Source organism: Girardinichthys multiradiatus, chromosome 2 (genome assembly GCF_021462225.1).
Source record: "Girardinichthys multiradiatus isolate DD_20200921_A chromosome 2, DD_fGirMul_XY1, whole genome shotgun sequence".
NCBI classification, from domain to species: Eukaryota; Metazoa; Chordata; class Actinopteri; order Cyprinodontiformes; family Goodeidae; genus Girardinichthys; species Girardinichthys multiradiatus.
Window position 1 is genome coordinate 23,272,816 of NC_061795.1, and position 9,292 is coordinate 23,282,107.

Below are 9,292 nucleotides of genomic sequence, written 5' to 3' on the forward strand. Positions count from 1 at the left end.
CACATGTAAAGTGTGTGCTGAGGTAAATGGGTTGTCTCTGGTGTTTGATGCATGCTGGCGTGACTCTGTGCTGAGGATCTACGGTGTCTTCAGGATAAGACCTGGACTCAGCAAGCCAATCTCATAGTCTGGCCTGAGTGCTGGGGGAATTGGGGGGGGGTTGTAAGAGGATTGGACTGGCTATTGGTGCACGTGACAGCCAGACTTACCGACTATTTCGCAACAATGACCCAGCCATCCCACATTCAGAAACTCCAGTAAAAACTTCAGGACACACCCAGGATCTGGGGTGACCTGTTTGATCTCCAGAAAATGTTTCCTGGAAAGGTCTGATCAAACAAAATAGATGTCGCTCACGTTGTTTTCATATATCTGCTCAAATAAATGTAGAGAAGACAGAGAAGAAGGAGCCATCTAAATGTAGACATCATATTTAGATCTTTCAAGGTGTATATTCAAAACTGTGGACTTCTGTTTTTTTTTTTGCTTTGTGTGGTTCACAAATTAAAGAGATAAAAGGTTTCGCATCTGTTTATTTAATTCCAGTATGAATCCCAAAATAGGGTCAAGCTCCAGAAAAGGGCTGTAAAAATATGTCTATAAATTATTTATTTATGGTAAAAACAAAAAGAATTTACTGTCCAGGGTGTACCCCACCTCTCGCCCATAGATTGCTGGAAATAGGCGCCAGCTCCCCCGTGACCCAATATGGAAAAAGCGGTAGAAAATGACTGACTGACTGCTTCTGACAAACAGCTTTTTATACAAAAAAATAAGATTTACGAATAACAAGAAAATCTTAGTAAAGGATATCACCATTAAAGGAGCTTGTTATCAATATTTGTTACTTTCACAATAGGTATATATGCTATTTTGTTGTCTTATTCTACTATAGACACAGTATTAAATTAAATACCTTACTGGTATTTCGTCAGAATGACTTTTCAAGAAATGCATCGTTACATTTGTTTCCACTGTCATTTGTAGTCATTTGCATTGCTTTGATATTTTACATGTATTTTCCTGATATGTTGTATTTATTTATATATCTTATTTATATATCTTAAATATCTTGTTTATTTATTTACTTACTGCTTTATTCATTTTTTGTCTTACAATGCTGCTTCAAAAGTATTGATGAATGTTGATGAGTATTGTGCAATCTGTCCAGCCAGGAGTGATACTGAAGAGATGGTGTAAACTGCTACCATGATGTGATACGGTTAAAATAAAAGTGTCTGTCTGGTTGGAAGGAGTGTTGTGTGAATCTTGACATTTGAAGGAATGAGCAAGGGCAAAAATGTGTTTCTGAGCCTTTCCACACCAAATCAGAAGTGACAGAAGATTGACAGTAAAACAAATCAGTCCAGAATAGCCACCGACTGGAGGTCAAAAATGTGAGAAAACAAATGACTGCTTGAAAAACTTCAAATGCAAGCATTCAATTACTGAAAATAATTTAAATGTACTCTTAAAATATTTGGTTCCGTAGGACTACAAAGACATGTATTTATCTTTAAAGAAAGTTAACTTCGTTTTAGACTGATGGGTTCTCATTATTTTAAGTGCCCTTTGAAAAGATGTAGAATTCATAGATCAATGAAATATATCATGGGGCACAGTCTCTGAGTTAGCAAAACAACCAAAAATTATAACACAATCAGTTTTGGATTGTCTTTTCGAGCCATTCTCCTTAGGCTGAACCAAACCTGTTAACTCTAACCAGAGCACAGTACCTCCAAACTCGGGTATTTGCCCAAAATGCTCAGTGACAAACTTAAAGTGTTTTCTAATGTTCTTGTTATGCTGTAATTGTCGCCTGCATTCACCAGCAAAGCTGGAGTTCCACAAAGGTGAATGCTGAGCCCCTTTCTGTATACACTTTACACTGACTGTCCCTGACCAACCCTCTCATTCTTTAAATACTCCAATGACACAGTCATCATTACACAGCTAATAAATGACCAATAATCTGTTAACTATCTCATCACAATCAAACAGTTCACATTTAATCTTAATGTCAGCAAAACAGAAGAACAGCACATTATTTTAGACAACCAGCCTGGAAAGGGTGGACAACATTAAATATTTCAGCCTCACACTGGATAAAAAACTCACCAGTGGACCCCTATTCAATCCTGCTCCTGCAACAGAGTATTTTCTAGCCTATTCGGCTTCTTTGTTCCACCTCTTGCTACAATAAGCAATTCATTTCAAACTGGTCCAAATTAACATCCATCACTCACACAACCTTCAGGATCAAAAGACTCCCCATCCTTAGTTAGCAGAGCTGAACATCAGGGCTGTAACACATATTTCTGGCACAATACCTCATAATGCTTGAAATTCCTTCTTTCTAGGAATCGGGCCGAATTTATTAGTTCGCCAAACTCTGACAACCCAGGGTTCAGACCAGGAAGCAGGGTCGTAGTTTAACACTCCTCTCTGCAGCTCCTGTACTGCTACCCATCCATTACCCTATTAAGAAAGTGTCTCACCCACGACCAAAACTAAATAGATTAAATAATAATCTAAAAGGAGGAACTCATGAAAATTTCATAAAAATAAACACAACTCAGACTGAAAAGAAAAATAAAACAATTTAATGTGGCTTACTGAACATAAGATCTCTCTCTTCAAAGACTTTGCTAGTTAATAACTTGATTTGTGACAATCAGATTGATTTATTTTGTCTCACAGAAACCTGGCTGCAGCAAGAGGATTATGTTACTATAAATGAGTCAGCTCATACTAATTATTTAAATTTTCACATACCTCGAAATACTGGACGAGGAGAAGGAGTAGCAACCATCTTTCAGTCCGATATATTGATTAGTCCCAGACCAATTAATAGCTACAACTCTTTTGAATATTTAGTCCTTAGTTTTCCTCATCCAAATTGCAAAGCACTAAAACCACTTCTGTTTGTTGTTTTGTACCGTCCACCAGGCTCTTACTTTCAGTTTTTAGATCAGTTTTCAGACCTTTTATCTGATTTAGTGTTAAATACAGATAAGGTTATTATAGTGGGGAATTTTAACATTCACTGAAAGTGATAGCCTAAATACAGCCTTTAATGCTATCTTAGACTCAATTGGCTTTGCTCAAAACATTAACAAACCTACCCAACTTTGTCTTCATTCTCTGGACCTTGTGCTGACATATGGCGTTGAGTGTAAAGACATAACAATATTTTCTCATAACCCTGTCCTGTCTGACCATTTTTTAATAACCTTTGAGTTTAATTTATCCGAGTACTCCACACTTGAAAGAAACTTTCATTATAGTAGATCATTATCAGAAAATGCTGTAACAACCTTTAAAGAATCTGTTCCACTTTTAATTTCCTCATTATCACAGAAAAACACGGTGGAGGGCAATAATTTTGTTTCTTCCCCTTCACAAATTTATTCTCTTGTTCATAGTGTTACTTCATCATTGCGTGATGCATTAGACAATGCAGCCCCCTTGAAAGAGAAGGTAATTATTCATAGGAGGCTAGCTCCCTGGTTTAATTCTGAGCTGCATACTTTAAAGCACAATGTTAGAAAATTGGAGAGAAAAAGGCGCTCTACACAGAGGATTCCTACTTAATCTGGAAAAAGAGCCTACTGTTGAATAAAAAGACACTTCACCAAGCTAGAACAGCTTATTTCTCATCATTAATAGAAGAGAACAAGAATAATCCTAGGTTTCTCTTTAGTACAGTTGCTACACGTACACAGAGTCAAAGCTCTGTTGAGCCATCCATTCCCTTAGCTCTCAGCAGTCATGACTTTATGGGATTCTTTTTAAATAAAATTGATTCTATTGAAAACAAAATCATTGGCATACTCTCAAACATCATTACTTCATCCTTTAGTAAGTGAGACAGCATTGGAAATAACTGTGGAACCTGATCTGTGTTTGGACTGTTTTGATCCTGTGAAGCTTCCTGAGTTATCAGAAATATTAGCTTCATCTAAACTTTCAACTTGTATGTTAGACCCAATCCCAAACAAATTATTTAAGGAAGTGTTCTCTCTGATTACCAGCCCCATTTTAGATATGATTAATCTATCCTTAGCAAATGGATATGTACCACAAGCTTTTAAGGTAGCTGTAATTAAACGTTTAGTTAAGAAACCTTCGCTTGATCAAAATGATTTAATAAATTACAGACCTCTATTCCATATCTTCCATTCTTATCTAAAATTCTTGAGAAAATTGTTGCTAATCAAATGTGTGAGCATTTACACAGTAATGACCTGTTTGAAGAGTTTCAGTCAGGTTTCAGAGCTCATCATAGCACTGAAACAGCTCTGCTGTAAGTCACTAATGATATTCTTATGGCATCAGATAATGGACTTGTGTCTGTACTTGTCCTGTTAGATCTCAGTGCTGCATTTGATACAGTCGATCACAATATTCTCTTAGAAAGGCTGGAATATGCTGTAGGGATCAGGGGAACAGCGCTAGGCTGGTTTAAATCTTATTTGTCTGACAAGTTCCAGTTTGTTCATGTAAATGATAAATCATCTTTAAACTCCAGGGTTAATTGTGGAGTACCACAGGGTTCAGTACTTGGGCCAATTCTCTTTACTATATATATATGCTTCCAATTGGTAAAATTATCAGGCAGCATAGGATACATTTTCCCTGTTACGCTGATGACAATCAGCTTTACTTATCCATAAATCCTGATGAACCCAACCAGTTGGATAGACTACAAGCATGTCTTGAAGATATAAAAACTTGGATGACTTTGAATTTTTTGCTTCTAAATTCAGACAAGACAGAAGTTGTCGTCTTTGGACCGGAGTCTTTGAAAAAGAAACTGCTTAGTCAATCACTTAACCTGGATGGCATTAAATTGACCTCCGGTAATAAAGTAAAAAACTTTGGTGTTATTTTTGACCAGGACATGTCATTTAAATCCCATATTAAACAGGTTTCTAGGATTTCCTTCTTTCACCTCCGGAACATTGCCAAAATTAGAAATATCCTATCCAGGAGTGATGCTGAAAAACTAGTCCATGCATTTGTTACTTCAAGGCTGGACTATTGTAATTCTTTACTATCAGGATGTCCACAAAATGCAGTTAAAAGCCTTCAGCTGATTCAAAATGCTGCAGCAAGAGTTCTGATGAAAGTTAAAAAGACAGGTTTAGCCTAAACCGGCTCAGTTATGGTTGAGGTGCAAACACACCCTCCATTTCTGCTACCTGTGCGACCCCTTCTCTTTTCCAATGGTTATAATCAGTCTGACAGAGAGAGGTATCCCCAATGCTTGTGGTTTTTAGTTTAATAATAGCAACCAGTGTGCTCTAGATTTACAAACTTTATCAGTTTATTATTTTACTTAGTACACCTACTCATAGCCCATTCTAAAATGGCCAAACTCTAACACTCAGTAGTTTATTCTAACCTCCCCAACAACCCTAAACCATTCCAAACCCTTTATGAAGTGCCTTAAGACGACGTGTTGTGAATTGGCGCTCTATAAATAAAACTGAATTGAACTGAATCGAATTGAATTGAATGTGTCACATCCACTAAGCCACCTGTATCTATACCTTCTGGGAGAGCATGCAGGATCTGAGATGCAGAAGACCAAGAACCAGGCAAAAGGCATTTACACTGGAAGACCTCCAGAGAAAGAGAATTAACTTACACTGCACATCACCCTGATTAAACTATTCCCAACTTGAAACATAGTGATTATGTGGGGATGCTCTTTTTCAGCTGGGATAGGGAAGCTGAATGGGAAGATGGACTGAGCTAATTAATGGAATATCCTGGAAGAAAACACATTGCTGCAAAAGACTGGGGAGGAGGTTAACTTTACAACAGAACAACAACCTTAAACAAAAACCCTGAGGGTCAATGGAATGCTTATGATCAAAGCAAAATTATGAGTCTCAAGATGTGTAAAGCAAATAATGACATAATTCAAAAGACATGCAGCTATAAATGCAGTGAAATGTGGTTCTTCAAAGCATCAACTCACAGTTCTGAATATAAATACACACACATTTCAGATTTGCATTTGTCAAAAATTAAAAAATATATATTTATCCTTGGTGTGAGTCTATCAAATAAAATTTCAATAAGATAAATTAAAGTTTGTGGTCATAATGTGACTAAATATTTAAATGTTTAAGGGTTCAGAATACTTTTGCAAAGCTATTATGAACTCCTGGAACATTTTTTTGTGTTTTAGTTTTTTTCTATTTCAAACTGAAAAATATTCCAATTTAGACATATTATTGTATCAGTTATACAATGTTTATCTTTCCTTAGTTACCTGACCAAACATGAACGTGTGAAAAAGTGAACTTGCTTCCCTTTTTGTCCTTTTTCATTTTTTTGATCCTCTTTTGTGTTTTATCGTTAATATTTTTATTATGTTATGTCACAGATAATCTTGTTTTAATGTTATTAGGCTTTTTGACAGCTATAAATATGATTAATCAACATGTTTGTGCCAAAGCACAAACTTTGAAAGGGACAGGCCAGGTTCACCAGAATAAAATCTAATGGTGACATTTATGTTATTCCGTCGTTTTTCTTATCCTCAGGGACAACTCTCTCCATGTTTGTGCTTTTCATCCATGCGTCCTCCATGTACAGGTCCTTCTCAAAATATTAGCATATTGTGATAAAGTTAATTATTTTCCATAATGTCATGATGAAAATTTAACATTCATATATTTTAGATTCATTGCACACTAACTGAAATATTTCAGGTCTTTTATTGTCTTAATACGGATGATTTTGGCATACAGCTCATGAAAACCCAAAATTCCTATCTCACAAAATTAGCATATTTCATCCGACCAAAAAAAGAAAAGTGTTTTTAATACAAAAAACGTCAACCTTCAAATAATCATGTACAGTTATGCACTCAATACTTGGTCAGGAATCCTTTGGCAGAAATGACTGCTTCAATGCGGCGTGGCATGGAGGCAATCAGCCTGTGGCACTGCTGAGGTCTTATGGAGGCCCAGGATGCTTCGATAGCGGCCTTTAGCTCATCCAGAGTGTTGGGTCTTGAGTCTCTCAACGTTCTCTTCACAATATCCCACAGATTCTCTATGGGGTTCAGGTCAGGAGAGTTGGCAGGCCAATTGAACACAGTGATACCATGGTCAGTAAACCATTTACCAGTGGTTTTGGCACTGTGAGCAGGTGCCAGGTCGTGCTGAAAAATGAAATCTTCATCTCCATAAAGCTTTTCAGCAGATGGAAGCATGAAGTGCTCCAAAATCTTCTGATAGCTAGCTGCATTGACCCTGCCCTTGATAAAACACAGTGGACCAACACCAGCAGCTGACACGGCACCCCAGACCATCACTGACTGTGGGTACTTGACACTGGACTTCTGGCATTTTGGCATTTCCTTCTCCCCAGTCTTCCTCCAGACTCTGGCACCTTGATTTCCAAATGACATGCAGAATTTGCTTTCATCCGACAAAAAGTACTTTGGACCACTGAGCAACAGTCCAGTGCTGCTTCTCTGTAGCCCGGGTCAGGCGCTTCTGCCGCTGTTTCTGGTTCAAAAGTGGCTTGACCTGGGGAATGCGGCACCTATAGCCCATTTCCTGCACACGCCTGTGCACGGTGGCTCTGGATGTTTCTACTCCAGACTCAGTCCACTGCTTCCGCAGGTCCCCCAAGGTCTGGAATCGGCCCTTCTCCACAATCTTCCTCAGGGTCCGGTCACCTCTTCTCGTTGTGCAGCGTTTTCTGCCACACTTTTTCCTTCCCACAGACTTCCCACTGAGGTGCCTTGATACAGCACTCTGGGAACAGCCTATTCGTTCAGAAATTTCTTTCTGTGTCTTACCCTCTTGCTTGAGGGTGTCAGTAGTGGCCTTCTGGACAGCAGTCAGGTCGACAGTCTTACCCATGATTGGGGTTTTGAGTGATGAACCAGGCTAGGAGTTTTAAAGGCCTCAGGAATCTTTTGCAGGTGTTTAGAGTTAACTCGTTGATTCAGATGATTAGGTTCATAGCTCGTTTAGAGACCCTTTTAATGATATGCTAATTTTGTGAGATAGGAATTTTGGGTTTTCATGAGCTGTATGCCAAAATCATCCGTATTAAGAAAATAAAAGACCTGAAATATTTCAGTTAGTGTGCAATGAATCTAAAATATATGAATGTTAAATTTTCATCATGACATTATGGAAAATAATGAACTTTATCACAATATGCTAATATTTTGAGAAGGACCTGTATGTCAGTTGGTGTACTCAATTTCAAGCTCATAGTGTTAGAGGAGCAGTGGAGTAACAGTACCCGTTTCCACCAACAGATGGCAGCATAAAACAAGCCCTCATGGAAGCCTTTATTTATTCAGTGCTTGTTTTTATGACCTGGTGCCTTCATTCTTTTAAATGTATTTCACGATTTTTTTATAATGCATCTGTGCACATGTCCTTTTCAAATCAAGAAAATTTACGGAAATGTACTGACATATGTCTAAATTACGTTTATTTTAGATATTTTAACATGTAAATAATGAACATTTTATATATGTGTGGGTCAGATTCTCATATCAGTCTCTTGGGTTATTTGTTGTTGTTTTTCTTTTTTTTTGGAGAAACTGGGACTCAGATTTCAGCCGAAAAAAGAAATAGTGCGGTTTAATGAGCAAAGACGGTTTTAGAACAATCTGCCTGCAAAAGCAGCTTCAGACTCTTTGAGTCTGATCAGTTTTATGAATGATTTTAGTAAAACGTATACGTAGATATTGGGATCAACATGTATGGTTGCAGCTACCCGTGTTCATCGTGTAATGATATCATCCTGGCTGTTTACCCGTCATTGTCACTGTCTGATCGAGCAGGTTCCTGCAGCAGCGCCTCTACTGGCTGATAGCTGAACTGCAGTACGTCACAGTGTCAAGTTAGACATAACAGAGCTGAAATTTCCTGGTCAGGACTTTGGACTGAAACTTGCTAAAATTAAATAATGAAATTAAATTAAATTAAATTTGAGATATGTGGAAAAATGTGACATAATTTGTAAGTTTACCATATAATGTGCATAAAACAATGTAGAAACCAAACAACGTTTGCTATTTTTATCATATAATTTTTTTTTATTCATACAAGATAACACTGCTGTTGCCACCAGGGTAGAGCTTGCTCAATGTTGGCAGCAACTGCGTGTGAGGATATCAGCACAGACAGTGAGGGGTTGGTTTTTGGACAACATTAGAATATAAGCCACTTCGGTGCAAGAAAACCATTAGAGATTAACTACTTATGCTGGATGGACAGCAGAAACCAGTGCAGAAATCTGG